Source organism: Mustela nivalis (genome assembly GCF_964662115.1).
Source record: "Mustela nivalis genome assembly, chromosome: X".
In the NCBI taxonomy this organism is placed as follows: Eukaryota; Metazoa; Chordata; class Mammalia; order Carnivora; family Mustelidae; genus Mustela; species Mustela nivalis.
Window position 1 is genome coordinate 98,694,838 of NC_139040.1, and position 22,667 is coordinate 98,717,504.

Below are 22,667 nucleotides of genomic sequence, written 5' to 3' on the forward strand. Positions count from 1 at the left end.
ACCCAAGCTAGAAGGTAACACTTCTCAGCCTCCCTTGCAGCAAGAAGGGGTCAATGAGACAGACGTAGAAATCACTGGGTGAGACTTCTGAGAAATCTTTTTATAAAGGAGGCTGACTCAAATGGAAGGGGGCGTCCCTTGTGCCCCTTGTCCCTCCCCTTCTTGCTGCTTGAAGGATTTTAAAGCCGTGAGTTTCACGATCAGGGGAGTTTGGGGGAGGGTGCGTTCAGTTGCCTGGCAAAGAGTCCTAGAGGATCTGAATGAAGGCAGTCCGGTGAGTCAGCGCAGGATAGATGTTATGGGTGGAGGACCCACACGATTTGATGGTGGGGACCATATCCTGCACCTATTGTGTGCCAAGCAAAGTAGAATGTAAGCTCTGCGAGAGCAGGGCTTACCTTTGGATACGCAGACCTCGCAGGATGCCCGGCACAGAGTGGGTGATCCCGAAATGTGGTCCAATACATGAACGGAGAGAGTAAATGAACAGCGCTCCCAGAGGAAGCAGGCTCAAGGAGTCAGGAGCATCCGCGCCCCGGGGAAGAAATGATTCTCCAGCATTGCTTCTCTTGCTTCCTGCCACCTGCGATTGCCCGTCATCCCCATGCTTAGACCCAGGTCAGGTTGCCTGGAGCCCCAGGGTAGACAAGTCCTAGGAATGCCACCCAGCTTTGTGTTATTCCCAACGCCGACTCCGACGATGCGGTTTGCAGACCCAGCTGAAGCGACTGTTTCCACAACATCACTTCCTCTGCAGCGTGAGAAAAGAGGAAGAAAACTTGCTCTGTGACTCTCGTCTTCCCCCAGGGAAAGCACAAAGCTGTTGGAAACAATGAGGGCAGCCCTGTGTAAAGGGGAGACTTTTGTCTGTGCAGTCGGGTTGCTGGGCCGGAGACTTCCTGCAGGGACATTCGGGAGCTTTGCAGAGAAATAAATGCTCACATTCAGAATGACCAGCCTAGAACACTTTTATGAGCCTTTTCTCCTCCCCAGGCTGTACACAGATAATAAATCAAATTAGCATCCTGAACCTCCCGTTCAACATCACTTGTCACCCGTCCCCCGGCACAAGGGGTAAGTGAGTTTCAACAAGACTGTTCTCAGCTACAATCGGGCCACGTGGGATGGAGGCCTGTGGCCTCTTTGGAAATCATCTGATGCTTCCAACCTGGGCTGGCCACGCCGAGGTCACAGGGTCCTGCTGGTCATTCCAGACCAGATTGTAAAAGAGGTCGTTGAAACCCCAGTCTTACACTCAAGACTGGGTTGTTACTTCGAGAGAAAATAAACGTTTTCATTTCTTGGTTAATAATCTTAGGAACGTGAGCCAAAATAGACAACTGTCAGAAAGGGTGGGCGGGAGGGAGGGAGGAAAGGACGGGGGGGGGGGGAGGGAGCGAGAACAGACTATATCAATAATCAGAAACAGAGACCAGGCGTTTTCCTCCTCCATGTTCTGCCTAATGTAGTGACTTCCACCACAGAGGCATATGCAACAGATGTTGGAGGAATCAAACTGGAAAGGAGAAAGTTTGCTTTCAGGTAACCGGAAGTGAAATGTGTCCTCACTTCAGATTGCCCAATTAGTGACACAGAAGGGACAACTGGGTAGGTTCAGAAAATGAGGAGGGGAAAACTAACAATATGGTATAAAAGTACATTCTATCGGATTCTCTAAATAGAGGAATTTTTTTTTTAATCACATCCTCTCTCAGGGGCCACCGGAAGGAGGGGGACAGCACAGAGAGTCAGTGGCAGCTCTCCAAATGGCAGATATGGTCCTACTGATCAGCATCTCAGAGCTATTGGCTAAGGTAGACAGCCTCATATTTAGACAGATGTGGCCTCACAGCTGGTGAGGGCTGTGACAGAAGCTGGCTGCAGGATGGTGGTGGTCCTGATGTGGTCCGTGAATTTAAAAAAAGAACCACTGAGCTGTAAACCATGCTTCCCCACCCCCTCCCCACGGCCCGCCTGTGGAAGAGAAGCCAATGTCTGGGGGGACATACACTCCTTCCTTCTTGCTATATGTTTCGAATCATCTCAAACTCAGTTCCAGCCTCCCTGACCCTAAGCAGAAGCCTCCAGAGAAAGAATAGGGTTGGGAAAGAAAGGGCTGACACCCAGTAAAAGCCGCTTTGGGTATGTGCCCCAGCAAGTTCAAATGCTGCCAAGCTGATTGGCTGGGAGGGAGAGGAGGAAGGTTAGTATATTTTTGAATAAGAGTTTCCTGTTACCTGCAAACACTCCAAAAACAGAGGTTCTATTGAGGTAGGACCATCATCTTAGAAGGATCAAGAGTTGAGGCTGCTTTCTCCAAAATCACTTGCCATCACCGGTTCTGTCAGTCACTCGTTCAGGCCCCCATTCATTCCACCAGAATTTGATGCCTACTGTGTGCCAACCACTGTGCCTAGTGAGAGAAAGAGAGCCCTCAAGAGAACACTACAAACACACGGGTCTGTACTTTTGATTCCAAGGCGAGCACCATAACAGAATGTTTAACCACCCTGGGCTGGAGTGTCCTGGGTTCAAATTCTCACTAAGTCATTTAACTACACTGGGTGACCCTGAGCTAGTTATGTAACTGAGTGTTCTCTATGCCTCAATTTCTTTTCTTTCTTTATTTGACAGAGACACAGCAAGAGAGGGAACAGAAGCAGGAGGAGTAGGAGAGGGAGAAGCAGGCCTCCAGCCCAGCAGGGAGCCGGATCAGTGCTCAACGTGGGGCTCAACGAGAAGTTCCGTCCCAGGACCCTGGAATCACAACCTGAGCCAAAGGCAGACGCCCAACAACCGAGCCACCCGGGCGCCCCATGCCTCAGTTTCTTGATCTGTAAAGTTGGAAGACTTCAGAAATAGCGCAAAGCGGAAGTGGGAGCTACTATTAATTATTTAACGCACTCTCTCCACCCTACCCCAGCTCTGCTCGGTGCCACAGCCCACCGCTGGGTGGTATTTCTGAGGCTGGCCAGGCCCTCTGCCGCCGGGCTGTGACCCTGGAAATCGGGTCAGACACTAGTCAAGGCGGCATATGCCTGGTCGGGAGGGAGGGGGTGCTTTCTTAGCGCGCGGTTGCAAGCGTTTCCCCAGGGCCTCCGGATAGTCTAAAAACTCACTTCGGAGGAGAGGAAGGAGCGTAAAGTGGCTCTTTCGATCTGAGACACCCCCTCCTGGAGAAACCACCCCCTCCCCCCAGCCCAGCGCGGAGTGAAATCTTAGAAGCCGCCGCTGCTGGGTTTGCACGGAATGCCGGAGTCGGTGGAAGCCGGAGCTGGTCGGCCCGAAGGTCAGCGAGTTGTTTTGAGTTCTCGTACCCGGAAGGGGGGGCAGGGAGGAGAGGACGCCAGGGCCCGAGAGACCCCGCGTCAGAGCAGAAATTGTTTGTGCTCCGGAACAGGCAGCTCAGCGGAAGCCGCGACGGGGGCGGGTCACGTGCGGCGGTGGCGGCGCAGCTGGCGGGGGAGCCAGGCTGGGACAAGGGCCCGGCCGGGCGGGGGTGGCGGTTTTCGCAGCCGAGGGTAGAACCGGCGTGCTCCGGGCGCTGAGAGCGAGCGACGCCCGGAGCCCGGGGCGAGGCAGGCGCGCGAGTTACGGGGAGGTTGGGGGGGTATGCGGGGGGAGCTAGTGTGGGAGCCAGGGTGCTGGCTGGGAGCTCTGCGCGGTGCGGCACAGGCGGGACGAGGAATTGCTGGGGGGGGGGAGGGGCGGGGGGGGCGGAAGCGGGTCCCCGAGGCCGGAGTGGCCATAACCGGACCGGCGCGGAGAACGCGCGGGCGTCTGAACCCCGAGAATGGAGGCGCCACTCTCGTAGTCGCCGGCCTTGTTTTCTTCTTGCACGCAAATCCCGGAACGACCGGAACCGCCATCCCTGCCTGCGTCCCAGGGGCGCCCCATTCCGCGTGGAGGCGGCTGCATCCCGCTGGGCGACTCCGGGCAGGGATCGGCTGAGGCCGTGGCCCGGGAGGGCTGCCGAGGTGGCTCCGCGGAGGGTGGTGAGCCGGGGCCGGGGTGCACACGACACACACGTCTCCCCCCTCCCCCGGAAGAGCCGGCGAGCGAAGGCGCGGGCCGTCTCTGGCGGCTCTTTGGGGACTCCCCGGGGGCGTGCGAGCCCTGCGGCGGCCGCAGAGCGGGAGAGGGTGCTGTAGAGAAACCATCGGCCCCACCTTGAAGACTGGAGTGGCCTCGTGGCCAAGGGGTGAGGAGTCTCACGCTTTCCCAAAGCGGCGCGCGCTACTCCAGCGTGGGAGGGAAAGGACACTAACTTGGCCGCCCGCCAGACCCTGTGAAGACGCCTGACTTTGGTGTCCTCCCCCCACCCGCTGGCCTGAAATGTACCTCTCCCACCACCGCCGTAGCCCACAAGGTTCAGGTCCGAGACCTGGAAGAGCGGGGGAGTGTGGGCAGGCCTCGGACGGGAAACCCACCCACGTTCCTCTCCCGCGCCACGCGAGGAAGGCGCAGAACAATTGTCTCGCAAAGTTTCCCGCGTCCCCTCACCCACCCTACCCCCAGTCAGGGAAGGGCGGCTTTTCCGGACGTGGGGGCAGGGGGAATGGCCTCGGAACGGGGAGCAGTGCTAGTTCCTTTTCCCGAGACCGGAACACAGGAGAGGGGCGCCGGCCGCCAGTGTGTTCGCGTCCCCAGAGTGGCGGCGCTTGGCCCGCTGCGACGTCTGCTCTGGGTCGCGGGGCAGCGGGAGCCGTGCAGAGTCTGGGACGACGTGAGACGCCATTTGCATTCCCCCCTCCCTCCTGCAGGTTGGCGGGGGCGGGGGTGTCGCCCGCCGCGGAAGCGTATTCCTGGCAGTGACACTGATTAGATGCTGTGTCGGTACGTGCACAGAATCGGGGTGGGCCTTCACCTCTCCTGTGCGCATACACTTTCTGTTGGAAAAGTTGCTGCCCCCCCCACCCCGCCCTCCCCTGCTCTCGCCGCACAGCTGCTGTCTCCAGGGCGGAATTAGGCGAGCACGTTTGCTCAGCCCGAGGGAGAGAGGATCGCGCCGGCGCGGGGAGGCCGCCGGGCCCGGGCCTCGAAAATCCAGCCCTGGCTTTGCGTCGAGCTGCAGAGTGCGGCGCTTACGCGCGCCCGGCCAGCGGAGGCCTGGTTTCCATCTGCCCCTTTCGCCTCCGTGTTAAGTTCGCCGGGGAAAACCCAATCATCCGTGCAGAGTCCCTCGGAGGAGAACCCACCGTCCCCCCCACCCCCCAAAGCCCGATTCTGACCGATGGAAAAAATGACAGTATAGGTCAGAGCAGGCTGCCCGCGAGTATTAATGCGGCCGCCTCCGTTCCCGGTGCTTGGGGAGGATGGGCGCCTCACCAGGAAACCGCCGAAGGGGGAGCCAGGAGGGCCGCCTGCCCCTTCCCGGGCTAGAAAACGTGGATTCTTAGAGAGACTAGACAAATGTGGTCAGACAGCTGCGGGAACTTAGCCTATCTAAATACAGGTCGTCCGTGTATCTTTCAAGCAAGATGAATTTTTTTTTTTAATCGAGTGTACGTTGAGTCAGTTACAAGCACTATGAGAACTGGTTAATCAGATTCGAATGAGAACCTCACATTTTTGCCTGGTATTAAACGTGTGTGCAGAAGGTGCTCGGCTGACCACGATGTCTCCTGGCACCACCCGTGTGTGTCCTAAGAAGGCGCGGTCTCCCTTGCATTCCACCTTGGAGGACTCTGAATATAACTCTAAAAGGGGATTTATTTTAGTTGTAGTTTCTATTTGGAGGCTGCTGAGTCCTTGCAAACTCCTGTCTGGGATTGTTTGTACCGAGTAGTAGATTTCCCTGGGTTTTGGCTTTTAAAGCCCACGTCCCCACCCCACCCCCGGGCTTTTTTCTTTTCCTGCATACGTGCCGCAGGGTGTGGGGAAACTGCCCCCCCCGCCGACCCCCCCGCAGCCAGCCCTGTGCTGCCACCACCTTCAGTCTCTCGCTTGCGCACCACGCGGCCTCGAAAGAGGGGTAATGTCAACTCTCCGGGTGGCGCTCGAGAACTGGAATTCTGACTTCGGGCTCCGGCGGTGTCCCGGGCGGCGGCTTGGGGGCCCGGAAGCTGTAAAGGGGAAGCCCCGTAGGTGACCCTGAGGCTTCGGGAGCAAACCCGGAGGCAGCCGCGTCTTTGTCTTCCGCGGGCCTGGCAGCTTGGCACGCACAGTTCCGATAAGGATCAACCCAGAGCGGGAGCGCACCGCCAGCACATTTCAGTGTGGAGGCGAATGCCTGCAGCCGCGTCAGGGAAAGGCCATTTGCGTTGTCTCTGAGAAGGAAAAGCCTGTCCCACTTAATGAATTATGGGTGACCCGGGAGAGGCCAAGCCCCGGAGTGAGAGGCGCTAAGACCTCCTCAGACCTTTCTTTGCCCCAGCTCTTCCCCATCAACAGGAGACCCTGTTTCAAAGGGAATGTGAAGCTTCTTGAAATTCGAAATCTGGCCAGTTCTATCGACATAAAGAGTAGTGCACCTATGTATCCCTAAAATCAGGCCCAGGAACAAGACCTGCCACATTCCAGACCTAGAGCAGCGTTAAACTCTGGCTAAAGTGCTTCGGAGAGCGGACCTCCAAGAGCTGATTTATAGGAGGTGGCTTTGAGCCATCAAAAAAGGGGTGGCTTGGGAGAGTCTACTGGAGGTCCTCTCTCCCCCAGTGCTGTTTACCCAAGGCCTCAGGGAGAGGGTGGTGGGTAATGGTGCCTGAGCCCTGGCAGAAGCTTCCCATTAATCCAGTCTAACTGAGCACCATTAAAGCACGCCTTCCTCCCTACATCTCTAACACACACACACACACACACACACACACACACACGCCTTTAAGGCAAAGTGTAGTTCAGACAGCTGGAGTCCATTTTGCCTTCTGGCCATTTTTGGTGGGTACTAGTGTTCTTTTCCTCCCTGCCCCAACCCCTGCCTCCATACGGCCTTTGGGAACTTGAACGGGCTGTTTTTTTTCTACCCTCTCCCTAACCAAAGGTAGGAGAGTACCAAATCATAGCAACACAGACATTGTAGCAGCGCTCTAGGTGTTTTGCATATTAACTTCTATTATCCTCAAGACAACCCTATGAATTAGAAACTGTTGTTGGCCTCCTTTTACAGATGAGGTCTCATCATGGAAGCTCAGAACTGTTCAGCAACTGGCCTAAAGCAGCACAGTGTAGATAGGGCAGGAAGGGTCCTGAGCTGGGGAGGCAGAGCTGTGCTGCTTGTTGTCCAGTGTTGTGTAGTGAAGGCAAGCCCTTTTGGGGGATGTTTCAAGGGGGACTGCCTGAACTCCTACCTTCCAAAGGAAGAAGTTATGGGAAGATCCGAGAAGGCCCAACATCTGGCCCTTGTTTTCCAAAAGAAAGTTTTGGGGCTTCATACAGAAGCACGTTGTTGTGGCTTGCCGCTGGTGCTGGAGAAAGGGTCAGAGAAGGCAGTGCAAAGGCCCCATGCCCCACCTTGCCGCAGAGCATCCGGTGGTCACGACCAGCGGAGGCGGCTGGGGGCTGGGGACAGTCGATTATAGAGGAACCCCTTATCACCAAGTGTCAGTGGTCCTGGAAGGCGGAGCTAAACGGACGCTTGTGGGGGTGGCTGGGCCACACGGATCCCTGGGCTCCTCCAGCAGAACTGGACCGATGTCATAGCCCAGCCCGCAGCTCCTGGCTCCCCTCCTCTTGAACGCCAGTCCTGGGCATGGAGCCCCGTGGCGGGGGAGGGGGGGCAGAGGGATGGGGCGGAGGGGGGGTGGCGGGTGGGCGGTAGCTGGAGAGGCCAGCCAGTCATTCCCTCTGAGGACGGCTGGTTCTGGGTTGCTCCCACCCACCCTGCCTCTCGTAAACGCGGGACACCCTTTCCGGGCGAGAGTGCGCGCGCAAGCACATACACACACGCGAGCGCGCGCGAGTTCCAAGCGCACAACCGGCCACCCAGGCCTCCGTCTTTCTTTCCTCCTTCCCGGTAGGGCGGCTGTGGGGGAGTTAGGGTGGAGGGGCCGAGCAGCCCTCCTCTTCCCCAGCGACAGTGCGCATGCTGCACCCCTGGGGCCTGCAGCCAGGCCTGTGGACCTCCTGCCCACCCACCCCCTCCCGGCAAGTGGCGGTGGCTGGCGGGGACCTGTGCACTGTGTTTCCTGATGGCTCTTTGGGGGAGGGTGGGGAATCCAAAGGAGAGGGCCAGGCAGTAGGGTGAGCGCGTGGATGGCGATGGCGATGAATCCTCTCTCCCGCGAAGGCTGGTCGGCCTCCAGCCATCCCTCCAAGGGGTCTACCTGGCACGTCTTGTATTGGACCAGCCTGACTCCCCTGCATGCCTGGCCAGAGTGAGGGTATGTGTGTTGGGTGGGGGTTCGTGGTCAGAGCCGGCGCTGGGTGATCAGCTCCCCACCCCCTCGAGCCTCTACTTTCAGCACGCGAGGACTCGTGGCCCCGCTGCCCTCCCCACCATCGGGGTCTGCGGAAGGGCAGGCTAGCCGGCCTGGCCGCACTCGCCCGCGATGAGCGCGGCTCGGAGAGCCCGGGCCGGCCGCCGAGCTAGGGGAGGGAGCGCCGCAGCCCGCGCGCCTCGAGGCAGAACACACGCCTTTCCCGGAACCTTGAAACCCAGGGGAGTCGCTGCCATCTTCGCGTGACGAGCAGCGAGACGCCGGTGATTAAGTGTTTCTTTCCGGCTCTCTCCCCGGGTTGCGGCTCGCCTCCTTTCCACAGGGCTGGGAGAATAAAACCTGGAGAAAAACACAACTGCGCTCCACTCGCACACCAGGTCCCTGCTGGCCTCCCTGGGTGAGCCGGCACGAGGCACGCTCTGGCTCCTTCCACCTCGCCTTGCCAAAGATCGAGGTCCAGGGCCACGTGCCTCAGTTTCCATGCCCCCCCCCACCCAGATCGTAGAGTCTAATGGGGAGGGGGCTCACGTTACCAAAACCACCCGATTTCTCCCCTCCCCGTCTGTTCTCCTCCCGTGGGGATTAAACCTTAAACAGGAATCCCCCACCCACACTAGGGACTAATCCTGCCGCCCCTCCTGGGATTAACTCGGCTCACAGGTCCATAAAACACTTCCGGCACGGCCAGAGGGTCTGTCTGTAGAAACACTTTAAAATTGTCCTCCCGGGTCTGCCGTCAGAATTGACTCGGGGGAGGCAAGTGAGTAAACAGGAGGCTGTAAGGGTCCAGGCGGGTGGGGGTTGCAGGCTGGGGAGGAGCTGCCCCAGTTGGAGGCGGTGAGGGCAGTCTCAGCCTGGAGGGTGGCCCAGGACCCAGCAGACAGAGCTCAGAAAAGGATGCAGCATTTGCTACAGGGCACTGATTTGGAGAAGGGGGGGGGGTGCAGGCAGGAGGAGGCCTGTGTCAACCGAATCCTGGCCCTAGTTCTGTGAGGCAGACTGGATCCCTAAAACTTGGAGGGGAGGAGGGGCTCAGGCTCCCCTGCTGGCCGATGGGAACAAGAAGTGTGACGCCCTCCCCCCCCAAGCTCAGGTGGAATTCTGAGGCCCAAAGTGTCAAAGCGCTTTGTTAAAGGGGAGTGCGCCCTCCATTTCACTGGGATCAATGTGCAGCCTCTCTTACCCTAGAAAACACAGTGACTTGGTCAGTAGACAACAAAACAGAGCGAAAAGCAGCCGTTCCTCAAATTCATATGGGAATGTACCAGGTCAAGGGAATCCAAAAGCAACTTAACATTTTGAACCTCTTTTTCTTTTACATCACTTCAAATTAAGTTTCTGAAGTGATGGGAGAAGCTTTGGAATGTTGTAAGAGAAAGCTCTGTCCCAACTGGGGGGGGGGGGGTTAAACGGAAAGAGAAAGGACCTTCGAAGTGGATCCAGCCACATTGTGAGGAGAAATCCAGATGAAGACTCAAAATTCAAAGTAGCTTTCTAGCTCCTTCAGTTCTTCTGGAGAGCAGATGCCAGAGACAGCCACTCCATCCCTCAGGACCCCGAAAGTAGGTCGAGTCTCTGGCTGGGTCATCTAAGTGTGTACGAGGTGGAGGTGACGTTGGAGTTCAGGGTGGGGATAGTGACGAAGGGTAATATGCTTAAAATGAACATCAGAAGACAGACAGAGGCCTGCCTCAGAGTCCTGAAGGCCCAGAGCCGCTAAAACTGTGTGTGGGAGGGGGCGCCCCGGGGACTCCTTCCCCACAGATGGACTCACTCAGCGTGAACGGCCCCAAGTGGCACCCAGGCACGCCGGGGACAGAGGCCCAGGCTGTGCCCTGCACCCAGCCTAGCAGATTGCTGGTGGGGGGGGCCTCTGGCTGGACCGCTCACCGCCCTTCCTCTCCCCTCCCCTGCCCTGTAGCCTCTGGGCAGGGTCAGCTAGCCTCCACCCCGCTGCCCCTTGTGCGCCGGGCGCCCTCCCCTCCCTGGCGCCGGGCCTGGATCCCGAGGCCTCCTCCGCCCCGTCGTCCCCGTTCTTCCCGCCTCGTGATTCATTTAGCGGCGGTACAGAAAGCCTGTTTACCTCCGCAGCCCAGGGCGACTGATCTGCTTAAAAAGCCCCAACGCCAGCGCCGACCAGTAGGGGGGGATTGTCCTATAGATTATTTCTCCTCCTGGGTGTTTTTTTTTTTTTTTCCCCCTTAAAGAGAAGGCTTGGTTGGAGAGGGGGGTGGGGTGGTGTGTTGCTGCTGTTTTTTAAAAACACCGTATTTGAAAGAGAAACAAAAGCCGTTTAGGAGGTACCGGGGCTGTTTTTACAGATAAAAAGTGCAGCGAATACCACCGGGCCCCCAGCAGTGATAAACTAAATGGTTGGCCGATTCGGCCAATTAGCAGTTAATCTGTTATCTGCGATCTGCAAACAAGTTTTTTGAGGCTCCAAGGACACCGAATTCCTGTTCCCGTTGGCAGGGTCGTTCGCGCTCCCGTCCGGTGGGCACCTCTGATGCTCTCGGTTTCTCTTCACTGGGAATCCGGCTCCCACAAACATGTTTTGCGGGTGGGAGGACAGACTTGAACCACAGAAAATTCACTTCCGCAGCCGCCCGCCTGCATCTCCCCTCGGGCCTGAGCTTGCTCCCCGTTGGTATTTTACCCCCTTCCCCAATTTCGCAGCCCTCCCATTCTGCACGCAGTAGGCCTCCAACACATGTGGAATGAATGTCAAAAGCTATAATGAGGCGCTCGGCCTGGAAGGCAGCCTGGCGCGCGGCCTCGCCTTCGGAACCCCATTCCCGTTCCCCGAGCCCCCAGGTCGCCACAGCCTGTGCGCGCCTTCACCCTGCGCGGGCCGGGCGGGCGGGGGAGGCCGGGAGGCACGAAGCGCCTGGAGCCTGCACGATGATAAATATTGCGCAGACAGCCCATAAATAATTTGCATTATGTTCAGCTGACAACGCAGGGCGATTAATTTTAATAGCTACATATTTGCCTGGGCTGCTGCTTTCGTAGGCCGGGTAATGAAAGGCGAGAGGCCGCCCTGGCTCCGTGCTCGCGGTCTCAGAAGGCAGCCGGAAGGTGCGGGAGCGCCCGACGCTGCGTCTCCTCCATGCAGCCCCCCGGGGAGCCCTCGCCCCAGGGCCCCCCTTCCGCCTTCCACGCTGTGCAGGGATGGGGTGCGCGCGCTGCCCGAGCACCCCGGGGCCCGAGCAACAGGAGCCACCATAATGACACTGCACATTTGCCTGTACGGGGACAGCCACTTGTGGACCCGCAGACCCTCCCCGAGGCGATGCACCCCACCCGGCCCGAGTCCGAAGTGAACTCGGGAGGGGATTTCACGTTGCAGTTTGGTGGCGGCGGGGGGTTGCTGGTGTTAGGCGCCGCCAGTTAGCCGGTGGGCCCCAGCGCGGCGGAGACTTTTCCGCCCTCGGGACCCGGACAAGGGACAGAACAAAGCCCGGCTGCCCACGCGTCCTCTCTGCGCGCGTCCTGAGTCCCGTCCCGCTCCCCGCGGGAGGCCCCCCTAAAATGCTTCCCGAGCTCCTCGGTTGAAAGGACCGCATACATAAAGGACGGAAGAAAGGGTTCGGTGGAGCTCTTAAAAGGGGGGGGGCGGGGAGGCGAGCGCGGGGAGGAAGGACACAGCGCAGCGGCCGCCGCGGTCCCGTGGTGGCCGGGTGCGCGCGTGTGCGTGTCTGTGTGTGCGTTCCGATGACAAAGCCCCGCCGCCGCCAGCCAGCTCCTGGCTGCCGGAGCAGTGGTGGGGGAGGGGAGAAGGAGGAGGGGAGCCAGCGCTCGCGTAGGTAGCGGGGAATCGAAGCTTCCCCAGAGAAAGAGTTCATTCATGAGCTGGCGGAGACCTCCTGGCCGGGCCAGGTGGAGCCTCCTGAAGCCCACACCTGTGTATTTCCCTTTTTGGAAAGGGGGGAACGCATCGATCATTACCATATTTTAATTGCCTTTCGCAAAGGTCATCTCTAATTATGGGTTGCGAGGAGGTTTGGCCAGAGGTCTGTAGCCCTTTATTATCTTTGTGTGTGTGTGTGTGTGTGTGTGTGTGTCTCGCCACTGAGACAATGCACCCAGCTCTTCTCGAAATGCCAATCTGAGGGTGTCCGTGCGCGCCTGCGAAGCGGTCACGACGTGCTGAATCCACGCAGACAGACCGGGCTGCGTGCACAATAAAAGCCGAGCAGGCGGCGAAGGGCCGCGCAGACCCACGGGTTTTCTTTTTAGAAACGGTGGTGCGAAGAGATTTGACAATAATAACACGCAGCAGGATTAAATCAGGGCGGGAATAAGAAAATGCATTTTCGTTTCTAGAACCGCGGGCTCCTTTTAACCCATCCGATTCCCCAAGAGCTTTTTGTACCCTTGTGGAGTCCGGCCCAGGGACAGGTGGTGGGCACTTAGCAGCTGGAGACTGCCTGATGACGTTCTGGGCCAGCCACATTATTTCAATATTAATCTCTTCCTTTAATTCAGCATGTTGTCAGTTACAGGCACGTGGACTCCTCAGCCACGTCTGTTTGATGGGAAATGATAACTGGCCAGCCAAAAAGGAGAAAGAATATGTTGAGGGGATTTTAACTTTTAAAAGTCTTCATTTCCTTAGTTTTCATCGCTTGGGCAAACCCTTGAGGCACAAGTCTATTTTAACTTCATCAGAGGGAGAGCAGTGCAGTCGGGAAGGTTGTTGGACCTTCAGGGGGTTGGTGGGATTTTGAAGTTAAGGTGTCCGTGATCAGTAAAGAGCTATATGGTCCAGAGTGGGCAGCAGCCATTCTGAACTTGACTTTCTCAAAGGATCCTGGCACCTTTGAGCCTGCATGCTGGTGCAGCCAGGGGCTGGGGTCAGGAGCCTTGGAAAGTTGGGGGCTCTTATCCTGGCTCTGCTTCCTGCCTGCCACCCCCCCCACACCTGGCCTCCTGGCCTCACCAGCAACCAGCTCTGCCCAGAGGAAGGCAGAGCCAGATGACTGGTCCAACCCCTAGAGATTGCCTGGTTTTCTCCTCCCCTGTAATCAAAACCAGATGCACTTAAGCGCCTTTCATCGGAGGAAGCCCAAAGCCCTTTAACAGGCTTCAATAAAAGGCTTCCTAGGGCCTACCAGCCTGCTCAGTGTCTGGGACCCTGTGCCCATTTCCCAGCTGCAGAAGCCTGGGGCTGCAGCCGGGGCTAGCTCCTTCTCTGGGATCCCCCAGAAGCCAAGGACAACTATTCAACCGCTGTGGCCCCTCCAAGGCAAGTAGGGTACCAGCATCCTAGCCAGGTGTGCGGGGACAGATCCCGTGGACAGGAGAAAACAGACGTGGGAGGGAAGTCAGCAGCTCATGCCTAAGGAAGGACAAGAAGAGGGGCCTATGAGAAGGAACCAAAGGAACCAAGATACAGAGGTGGGCTGGAAAGGCAGTAATGATCAGAATATCCAGAAGGGCTCCAGGGTTCATGGACCATTTCCCCCTCAGCCCCCTTGTGCCACTGTATTGTGGTGTTTTGACTCCCCAAGGGCAGAGGCGGTCTTATTTATCTTTGCATGCCCACCTCAGGGCCTGGCACAAAATACATGATCGAAATGTTTGGGAGATTGGGGCGCCTGTCTGGCTCAGTTCCTAAAGCATGTAACTCTTGATCTCCATGTAGTGAGTTCCAGCCCACATTGTTAGGTGTAAAATTTACTTTAAAAAAAAAAAAAAAGTTTAGGGGACGCCTAGGTGACTCAGTTGGTTAAACGGCTGCCTTTGGCTCAGGTCATGATCCCAGAGTCCTGGGATGGAATCCCATGTCCAGCTCCTTGCTCAGAGGGGAGCCTGCTTCTTCCCCTGCCCTTGCTCTCTTGCTCTCTCCCCCTCTGGCGAATAAATAAATAAAATCATTTTTAAAAGTTTTGGGATGTCGCAGGTATGGTAGACACTTCTGGAACAAGACATATGTGGGCTTAAGGTGGGAACTTCTGCCCTCCCCCCGCAATGGTTGTATAACCTGAGACTCAGTTTCCTTATCTGTGAAATGGGTATGAGAATGCCTACATCCCAAGATTGGGGCAAGATTAGGTGAAATAACGGCACTTAAAACACCAGGAAGATAATAATATTTTAATAAATGTGCCCTAGTTCTTGAGAGAGTGAGAGAGAGTTTGTGCTGATGTTATTTGGAGTATAGGAAGGAAATTTCTTGCAAGGCCCTGGCTGGGTAAAGGTCTCACTGGCCTGGGATTTGGGTCAGAAGAGACTGTTGGTTCTAAAATATGTGTTCCAGGCGCACCTGGGGTAGCTCAGTAGGTTAAGCCTCTGCCTTCAGCTCAGGTCATGATCCCAGGGTACTGAGATCTAGCCCCATGTTGGGCTCCCTGCTCAACAGGGAGTCTGCTTCTCTCTCCCTCTGCTCTTCCCCTTGCTTTGTTCTCTCTCTCTCTCAAACAAATAAATAAAATCTTTCATTATTCCAGTTCCAGTAGCACTGTGAATCGGAGCCATGGGACCTCACTGTCCAGAGGAGGCAGGCAGCCCCGCTGTGAGCTCTGGGAGCCATGCCAGCCTTCAGACTCACACTCTTGGGGAAGGGCTCTCCTCTGCAGGCCCGACTTGGGACTGAGCCCTGGTTGTGCTCTGAGGGTCAGGCCTCCTGGGCTGAGTGACTGGCAGATTCCAGTTGGTGCTGGCTTTCCGTGGTCCTGGGGCCGGGGGGGGGGGGGGGCGGGACTGTCCCTTCTGCCTGACCTCTGCTCCTGCTTCATGGCCGTATTTTATCTTCAACAAGTTCATTCTTCAGCCTTTGGCTGGGCAGAGATGGAACGTTACCTGCCTCTCTTTGCTGCTTGTCTTTTCTGGCCTGTTCAGCACCCCACTTCTCATGCCCGCCCCACCCCACTGTACGCACAATTTGACAATTTCACTTCACAGTCTCTTTTCTTTTGCTCCCTGGCTTTCTTGCTTGTGGGGCGTGAGGGGGTGCCCCTGGGGGTCCCTACATCCCCCTCCTTAGTCTTCCACATGCTAGGTTCTTGCAGCCCCTTCCCAGGACTAATCCTCAGAGCTCAGCCCTTTCCCTCGGGAGGGCTGGCTATGAATTCAGTCCGTGAAGTGGGGGCAGAGGGAGGGTCAGGCCAAAGGGCACTGCTGGGTGATTCCATGAGTGTATGGCCTAGCCACTGTGACTCTGAGTATCGTGGATGAAAATACACGAGTCTGGAGGGTGACACGAGTGGAGTAGTTGCAGACAGGGAATGAGAGATGTGGAGTTTGTGGGGAAGAACCTGATGCTGACACTCCTTGCATATTTCCATCCTTCCCCATCCCCAATAGGAGAACCTTCAAGAAGAGGCCAGAGGAAGGTGGGGAGAGAAGAGAACAGATGGGAGAGCAAAGCCAGCCGGGTGGAAATGCCTGGTCCCTGTCTCCTGCCCAGTGAACTGGGTCCCTCGTGCAGCCAGTGTGGGTCAGGAGGGGACAACATATAGAGTTCCTTCAACCAGGTCCTTTAGGGAAGCGTGAGATCAGATTTGAGAAGACGGCTCATGGTCCTACAGGGATTCCATAAAGAACAAGAGATTAGTTGTGTCAGCGAAGGTGGAGGATTTGAGTCCCGATCAAAAATGTCTTGCTGTCAACACTTCTGTTTTTTATCCCGCTCACATTCTTCTAGGGATTTAACAATGATTGTCCCTACTTACTATCACAAAAACAAGGGTCATTGAATGTCCGCTGCAGGGGTGCTCGCTCCAAAGCAACTGACTTCTGCTCCTGGGTTCTGTGGGTCCAAATTTGGTGGAAAGTCTCAACAGCTGGGAGCTAGAATCGTCTGGGGACGGCTTCACCCACATGTCTGGCTGGTGCCTGGGACCTCAGCTCTGTCCCGCCGCATGGACACAGGGCTCCCCATGTGGCCTAGGCTTCCACATGGTATGGTGGCTTCGGAATGGTAGGCCTTGAAGTCACACAGCAGCTGCTTGAGGCTCCCAGACCAACCCTGCCAGCAAATGGGAAGAAAGCCGCATCACGTCTTCAGACCCAGCCTCTGAAGTCACATGGTGTCATTTCAGCTCCACTGTACTGGCTGCAAGGAGTCACAAGCCCATTCAGAGTCAAGGGAAAAGGACTTAGACCCTACCTCTCATCAGGAGGAGTGGCAAAGAACTTGTGGCCATGGTGAGGGCAGGGGGCACGCCCAGCACTCTTGAGAGCTAAGCTTAATGAACAGTGGCTCTAAACAGAATGGTCTATATTGTAATAGAAACTGGTACTCTCAAGAGGCCACATAAATTATACAGGGGGTTGGTAGGGGCGCCTGGGTGGCCCAGCTGGTTAAGCATCAGGACTCTTGATTCCCACTCAGGTCTGATGATCTCAGGCTCGTGAGATCGAGCCCCACATCGGGCTCCATGCTCAGTGCATTCGGCTTGAGTTTCTCTACCTCTGCCCCTTGAAGCCCCTTGCCCTCTCTCTCTCTTCTTCTTTCTCAAAATAAATAAGTAAATCCTTTAAAAAATATTATACAAGAGGTGGGGAGGCAGAGGGTTGAAATTAGGCCAGGGTAAAAGAAATGGGTCTGTACAGCAAGTATGGATTTTATGAAAAAATAGACAATATCCGAGGACAGCTCTGTCTGTGAGCTTGGGAAACCTGGGAAGGATGGAGAAGAATTGTGTGCTGGGATCAGATGGGTTCTAGGCCCTGCAGCACTGAAAGGGAAAGCAGGTAGGGCACAGGACTTAGCTGCCCCCATCCTTCGCCCTCCACTTTTGGGGGATCTGTGGCAGCCCTTCATTGCTTCAGACAACACAGGATTATGTACTATTTGCTTATAAGTCGCCTCCCCCCGCCGCCAGCATATGGGCATCTCTGTGTTGGTACAAAGCTGGAGATGTAGTCGATGCATTTCCGAAAGTAAGTGTGGAAAAAAATAATACATTAGTCTAATAATAAATTACCCTAATATTTAATGTTTGTCCCCTACCCTCAGGTGTGGTTTTAAATATCCAGCACGAAGAGTGTTGGGGCTGTGTACATCTCTAGGGCCCCAGGTTCTCATTATCTTTGTCTCTAACCCCTGAATGGAGAGTTTGACTTCTAATTTCATGCTAGGGGTTTCACAGGCAACGTAATTGTATTTGCCTCTGCCTTTGATCTGCTCCTTGATCCGCTGTTTCATTGTGGCTCAACTAGGAGACAGAGATGGAAACGTGGTGGAAAAACATGATTTTGTTTTGCCTTGGAATTGACAGTGATTCTTTTCTCTGGCTCCCTTAACCTGACACACCTTCCCTAAACCTGAAATCGAATTGTTTTCCCCGTTTTTGAAAATCCAAAAGGCATGTGCCCCCTCTGGCATGCTTTCCTTTTTGCTCACAAAGATTTAATTTTCAGCAAAGACTTTGGGAGCAGGATGCTCATGTTTGAGATCTCCATGAAAACTAAGTCCCCCCGGGGTTAGCATAGAGTTTCTGGGTGAACTCTGACCCATCTGCCCCTTTCCTGACCTCACCCCGACTTGCCAGGATGTACCTGGTGGACCTCGGGGCCTCCCTTCGGGTGATCTTGGTCTGTGTGGGGCTGGCTGCTTTGCTTCTGGAAGCCAAAGAAACCCAGATTCAGCAGGAACCTGGCAGGTCAGAGCCAAGCAACATTTAGTTTGGCTCCTAAAGTCAGCGGGCTTCTCAGGCTACAGGGTCCGATACATGGGGTTTTTCCGGCTGTGCCTTTCACGAAGGTCCCCAGCCAAGACCGGGAGCGAGGGCCGGAATTCAGGCCCAGGGCACCTTTCCCCCCTTCTTACAAAGTCACCCAGGAGGCTAGTGGCCATTCTCTTCTCAGGGCGGAGGAGAAACAGATTCTCTCTCTGATCAAGAAGACAAGAGAAACAGTGACACAGGGCAGGACAGGGGTCAAAAGTGCGTCTTGGGAGCAGAGTGGGCCCGCCTAAGGCTGCAGACCAAGCCAGTGTTGACCCAGCAGGTTAGAATAGTAGGCCCATTTACTGACTTACTCTTTGCTCTGTCATCTGCAGGGGCCAGTGTTCCTAAATTACTGCGTCCCTCCTAGGCTTTATTTGGAGTTAAAAAAAAAAAAAAAAAAAAAGACGGGTGTCACTCTATCTATGTGTCTTGTTTAGCAAGCAGGGTGGGGGGGGTGCCATGTTTTCTTCGGTTGTGAATATGAAGACTTTAAGGGATGTTGCTAGCTTGAGGCCTTTGAGGGTAAGACCGGAACAGCCCGTACAATGGAGTTTGACTTCCTAACAAGTCACCTGTGAAAGAAAATTCACACTCCTGTGTAATGGATGGTGATAATTTACATTTAAAAGTCGCTGGCTCAGTCCTAGAGCATACAACTCTAGATCCTGGGTTCCTGAGCTCAAGCCACACAATGGATGTAGAGATTACTTTAAAAAATACAAAGGTTAAAAACCAAAAATGTCTAAAATAAATAAAAGTGGAAGCTCAGAGCACCTGACTGATTCTGTAGAGCCTGTAATTCTTGATCTCGGGGTCATGAGTTCAAGCCCCATGTTGGGTGCAGAGCCTACTTTATTTCGTCCAGATAAAGCAATTCCTAATCAAAATTAAACAACTCCAAAGAGGGACTTTTCTGGTGTTAGCAATAGGCTGCTAGCGAAAGCCTTCAGAAGCCTTCTATATTAGGCCTGGAAAGCCAACTCCTGTTCCTCCCATTCATTTCTGTAGTGGATGGTATTGGTATTCCAAATTCCATGAATACTTGGAAAGGTATTTTCACAATAAAGCCACAAACAGGGTCTCTCTTGAGAAGGATGAATTTAGAGAACCTGTTCTTCCCCTTTAACCAGGAATGTGTAGTCTGGGAGCCCCAAATCCACTCATCTCCCTCCCCAGTTTTTCCCCCCACTTTTGGTAATTTGAATTGGGTATGTTGAAGAATTAGACGGTTTTGAAGGACATTAGTTACATCCTCTTGACTGAGAGTTCTCAAGTTTATTCTTCTAAATGTGGAGGAGGGGGGGTGTCTGGGTGGCTCAGTTGGTTAAGTCTCTTAACTCTTGATTCAGCTCAGATCATGATCTCAGGGTCGTGGGATCAAGGCCTGCGATGGCTGGCTCTCCCCAAGGAGTCCCCTCTCTCTTTGCTTCCCCACCTGCCCGCGCTCGCTCTCTCGCTCTCGCTCTCTCTCTCAATAAATAAATAAATAAATAAAATCTTCTTTAAAAAAATTTCATGTATATATTTTTAAAAGATTTTATTTTATTTATTTGGCAGAGCGAGACACAGCCAGACAGGGAACAGAAGAAGGGGGACTGGGAGAGGGAGAAGCAGTCTTCCTGCTGAGCAGGGAGCCCGATATGGGGCTTGATCCCAGAATCCTGGGATCATGACCTGAGCCGAAGGCAGACACTTAACAACCGAGCCACCCAGGTGCCCCAAAAATCATGTGTCTTAAAAAATTTTTTCAAATATTTTATTTATTTACATGAGAGAGAGAGAGAGAGAGAGCGCAAGTGAGGGAGAGCCCTAGCAGGAGCTGGGGAGAGGGGCCAAGGCAAAGGGAAAAGCAGACTCCCTGCTGAGCAGCAGCCCCATGCCAGGCTCCATCCCGGGACTCTGGGTTCATGACCTGAGCCTAAGGCAGATGCTTAACCGGCTGAGCCACCCAGGTGCTCCTGTTTTTTATTTTATTTTATTTTTGAAGATTTATTTATTTGAGTGAGGAAGAGTGAGCGAGAGACTACATTGGTTGGGGGTGGTGAGGGGCAGAGGGAGAAGGAGAGAAAATCTGGGGCAGACTCCCTGCTGAGTGCAGAGACCAACCAGGGGCTCAGTCTTGGGCCAGAGATCATGATGCGGCTGAAACCAAGAGTCAGTCACCCAACCACTGCACCACCCAGGTGCCCCAGAATGTGTTAGTTTTTCTAAAAACTGGAGTTTTTCACAAAGAACTGCTTGCCCAAAGTTTACAAAGCCAAATAGTATGTAAAGTCTTGGTACAAAAAAACAGACCCCTCCCTTGTCCTGCCTGTTTCTTCTGGTAGATACCATAATTTTTCTAAGTAATGTGTAGATGTGGCCTTCTCTTAAATAATCCACTGTAACTATCTATCATCTCTTGACCTCTTAGTATAAGAGAGGGGGATTTTGGTTTTCTGCATCATACTTCCCCTCTCCTACTCTTACAATAGAGCTATATCATAATTTCTTAAGAAATTCATATCCAGGGGTGCCAGGGTGGCTCAGTGTTTAAGCAGCTGCCTTCAGCTCAGGTCATGATCCTGGGGTCTTGGGATCCTGCTCAGCGGGAAGCCTGCTTCTCCCTCTCCCACAGCCCCTGCTTCTGTTCCCTCTCTCCCTGTGTGTCTCTCTCTGTCAAATAAATAAATTAAATATTTTTTAAAAAAGAGGGGTGCCTGGGTGGCTCAGTGAGTTAAGCCTCTGCCTTTGGCTCAGGTCATGATCTCAGGGTACTGGGATCGAGCCCCACATCGGGCTCTCTGCTCAGCTCGGAGCCTGCTTCCCCCTCTCTCTCTGCCTGTCTCTCTGCCCACTTGTGATCTCTCTATCAAATAAAGAAAATCTTTAAAAAATTCATATCCAGTGTTTCCTTTGCGACCACATACATATTGCTTATTGCCGAGGCAAATGAGCTTCAGTGATTGCATTCCCTTTCCTGTATTTTTTCCCCCCTGGGGTTAATAATTGCCTCAGTTTTTAATTTGCTTAATTTTGTTTGACCTATGACTAACTTTCCCACACTCCCCAACCTCTGTACAAATCATCTTGGGACAGTTTTCTGCACGTTCACATCCTGGAGACCATCTGCAAATAAATAGGCTGACCTATTTTGCTTTGTGTGTTTGTTTCCTTTTAATTCCCATTATCTTTAAGTCTGAAAGCTTTCTAGAAGTTTCTAACCCTCCCTTTAATTTTATTTTTAAAAACTTTTCTTTGAAAAAACACACACACACACACACAAAACCCTTTTCTTTGTATGAAGTGTGGTGGGAGTTTTACCGATTTCAAACGGGAGTATTGTGTTTTGATAGAAAATTGCAACTCTACCATCCAGCTAATGTCAGGAGCTAAGAAATGAATCCCAAGTTTCTGATTCTTGGTATTTTGCTTAGTTTAAATAAACTTTCACCATTTTTCCTAAACATCAGCCTTTCAGAAGTGATGACTGTTATTCCCTGGAACCCTGGAATGAACCAGTGTTAGTAAATTTTTATCCTTTCCTCTCCTCCCCTCCCAGAATGGATACTACATTTTTAGAAAGTAAAGGTTATTTTTAAAATAATTAATTGGCCCTTCCCCATGCCATTTACTACAGGATTCATGCCTTTTGTTTACATTCATTTCACGTTGCCTTTTATTTGTGTTTAGTTAGTCATTTACAAGTCTGCCTTCCCACCTAGACTGTAAATCACTCGAGGGATGCTTTTTTAAAAAATTCACTTTTGTACTTTTGGATTCCCCTAGGACCTAACACAGTGCCTTGCCCTTACCAAGGTCTCCATAAACGCATGTCAAAAAAGTGGACAGATAGAGTGGCAGTCTTCTCCAATCAAGATCCCTTAAAGGGAGGTAACTTTCCAATATTCTCTTGCCCCGAAAGAGACTGCGAAATCTCTTGAACGGTGGGCACTGCGCTGCAGGCCTCGCTCCCCAGCCATACACCGCCCTCGACCGCCCCAGGAGCAGCCACCGCACGCTGCAGTCAGGAAACAGCAGCCCAAGTTCGGCGGGAGAGGTGACAACGTGTTGACCATTGCAGGACTCCGGGAACGAGGGGTCGTTTCTAGGGATTGAAATGCACACGGGCGGTGCGGCGAGGGGCGAGTCCAGATCGCGCTCTAAGCAGGAGCGTCGGCCCTAGGCGGGGGTCAGCCGTGCCCCGCGGCGCGGAGGGGGTGCCCCGGAGGGAGAGGGCGCGGCGCCCCGCCCCACCCCCCCTGCTGCCCGGGAACGCCCGCGCGGCCGCCGGGGACCCGGCCTGCGGCTCTGCAGTCCCACCGCCGGGGGCAGCGCCGCCCGCGCCGCCCGGGCTAAGATGGCGGCCGGCGAGCAGTCGCGCGGGCTGTTGGCGCCCAGGGTGGCGGGGGAGGCGGGCCGCGCGCCGCTCCCCAACCCCGGGAGCCGATACGGGCAGCTGTGTATCCTCCCCCCGGGGGTTGGGGGGAACCGCTCCTCCTTGGCCCGCAGGGACCCCCGAGGACTCCCTCCTGAGACTTCCCCAGATAGGCACCCTGCCAGGCGCTCTACCTGGACGGGCCCTAAAGGGACATTTTATCAGCCAACTCCCCCAGACTCGGGTTCCGAGGAGGGA

General features: G+C 54.6%; 1 protein-coding gene and 1 long non-coding RNA gene across 6 annotated transcripts in view; one reads left to right on the forward strand and one right to left on the reverse strand.

Moving 5' to 3' along the window:
- The window catches only part of LOC309856538, a 31,325-nt gene extending 28,902 nt beyond the window's left edge, over positions 1–2,423 (reverse strand). The window contains exons 1-2 of one of the 2 annotated variants that reach the window (XR_014307263.1): positions 2,238–2,423; positions 399–751 (exon numbers count right to left, since the gene is read on the reverse strand). This is a non-coding gene — a long non-coding RNA (uncharacterized lncRNA). Of the gene's footprint in view, positions 1–79; positions 752–2,237 lie in introns of those variants that run through there. The other variant, XR_014307264.1, reaches the window with a different exon arrangement.
- A 661-nt stretch (positions 2,424–3,084) lies between these two features.
- The window catches only part of BCOR (BCL6 corepressor), a 121,445-nt gene continuing 101,862 nt past the window's right edge, over positions 3,085–22,667 (forward strand). The window contains exon 1 of one of the 4 annotated variants that reach the window (XM_082717844.1): positions 3,085–3,289. The gene's annotated coding sequence lies outside the window, so the exon portion shown is untranslated. The remainder of the gene's footprint in view (positions 3,290–22,667) is intronic. The other 3 variants (XM_082717864.1, XM_082717882.1, XM_082717888.1) reach the window with 3 other exon arrangements.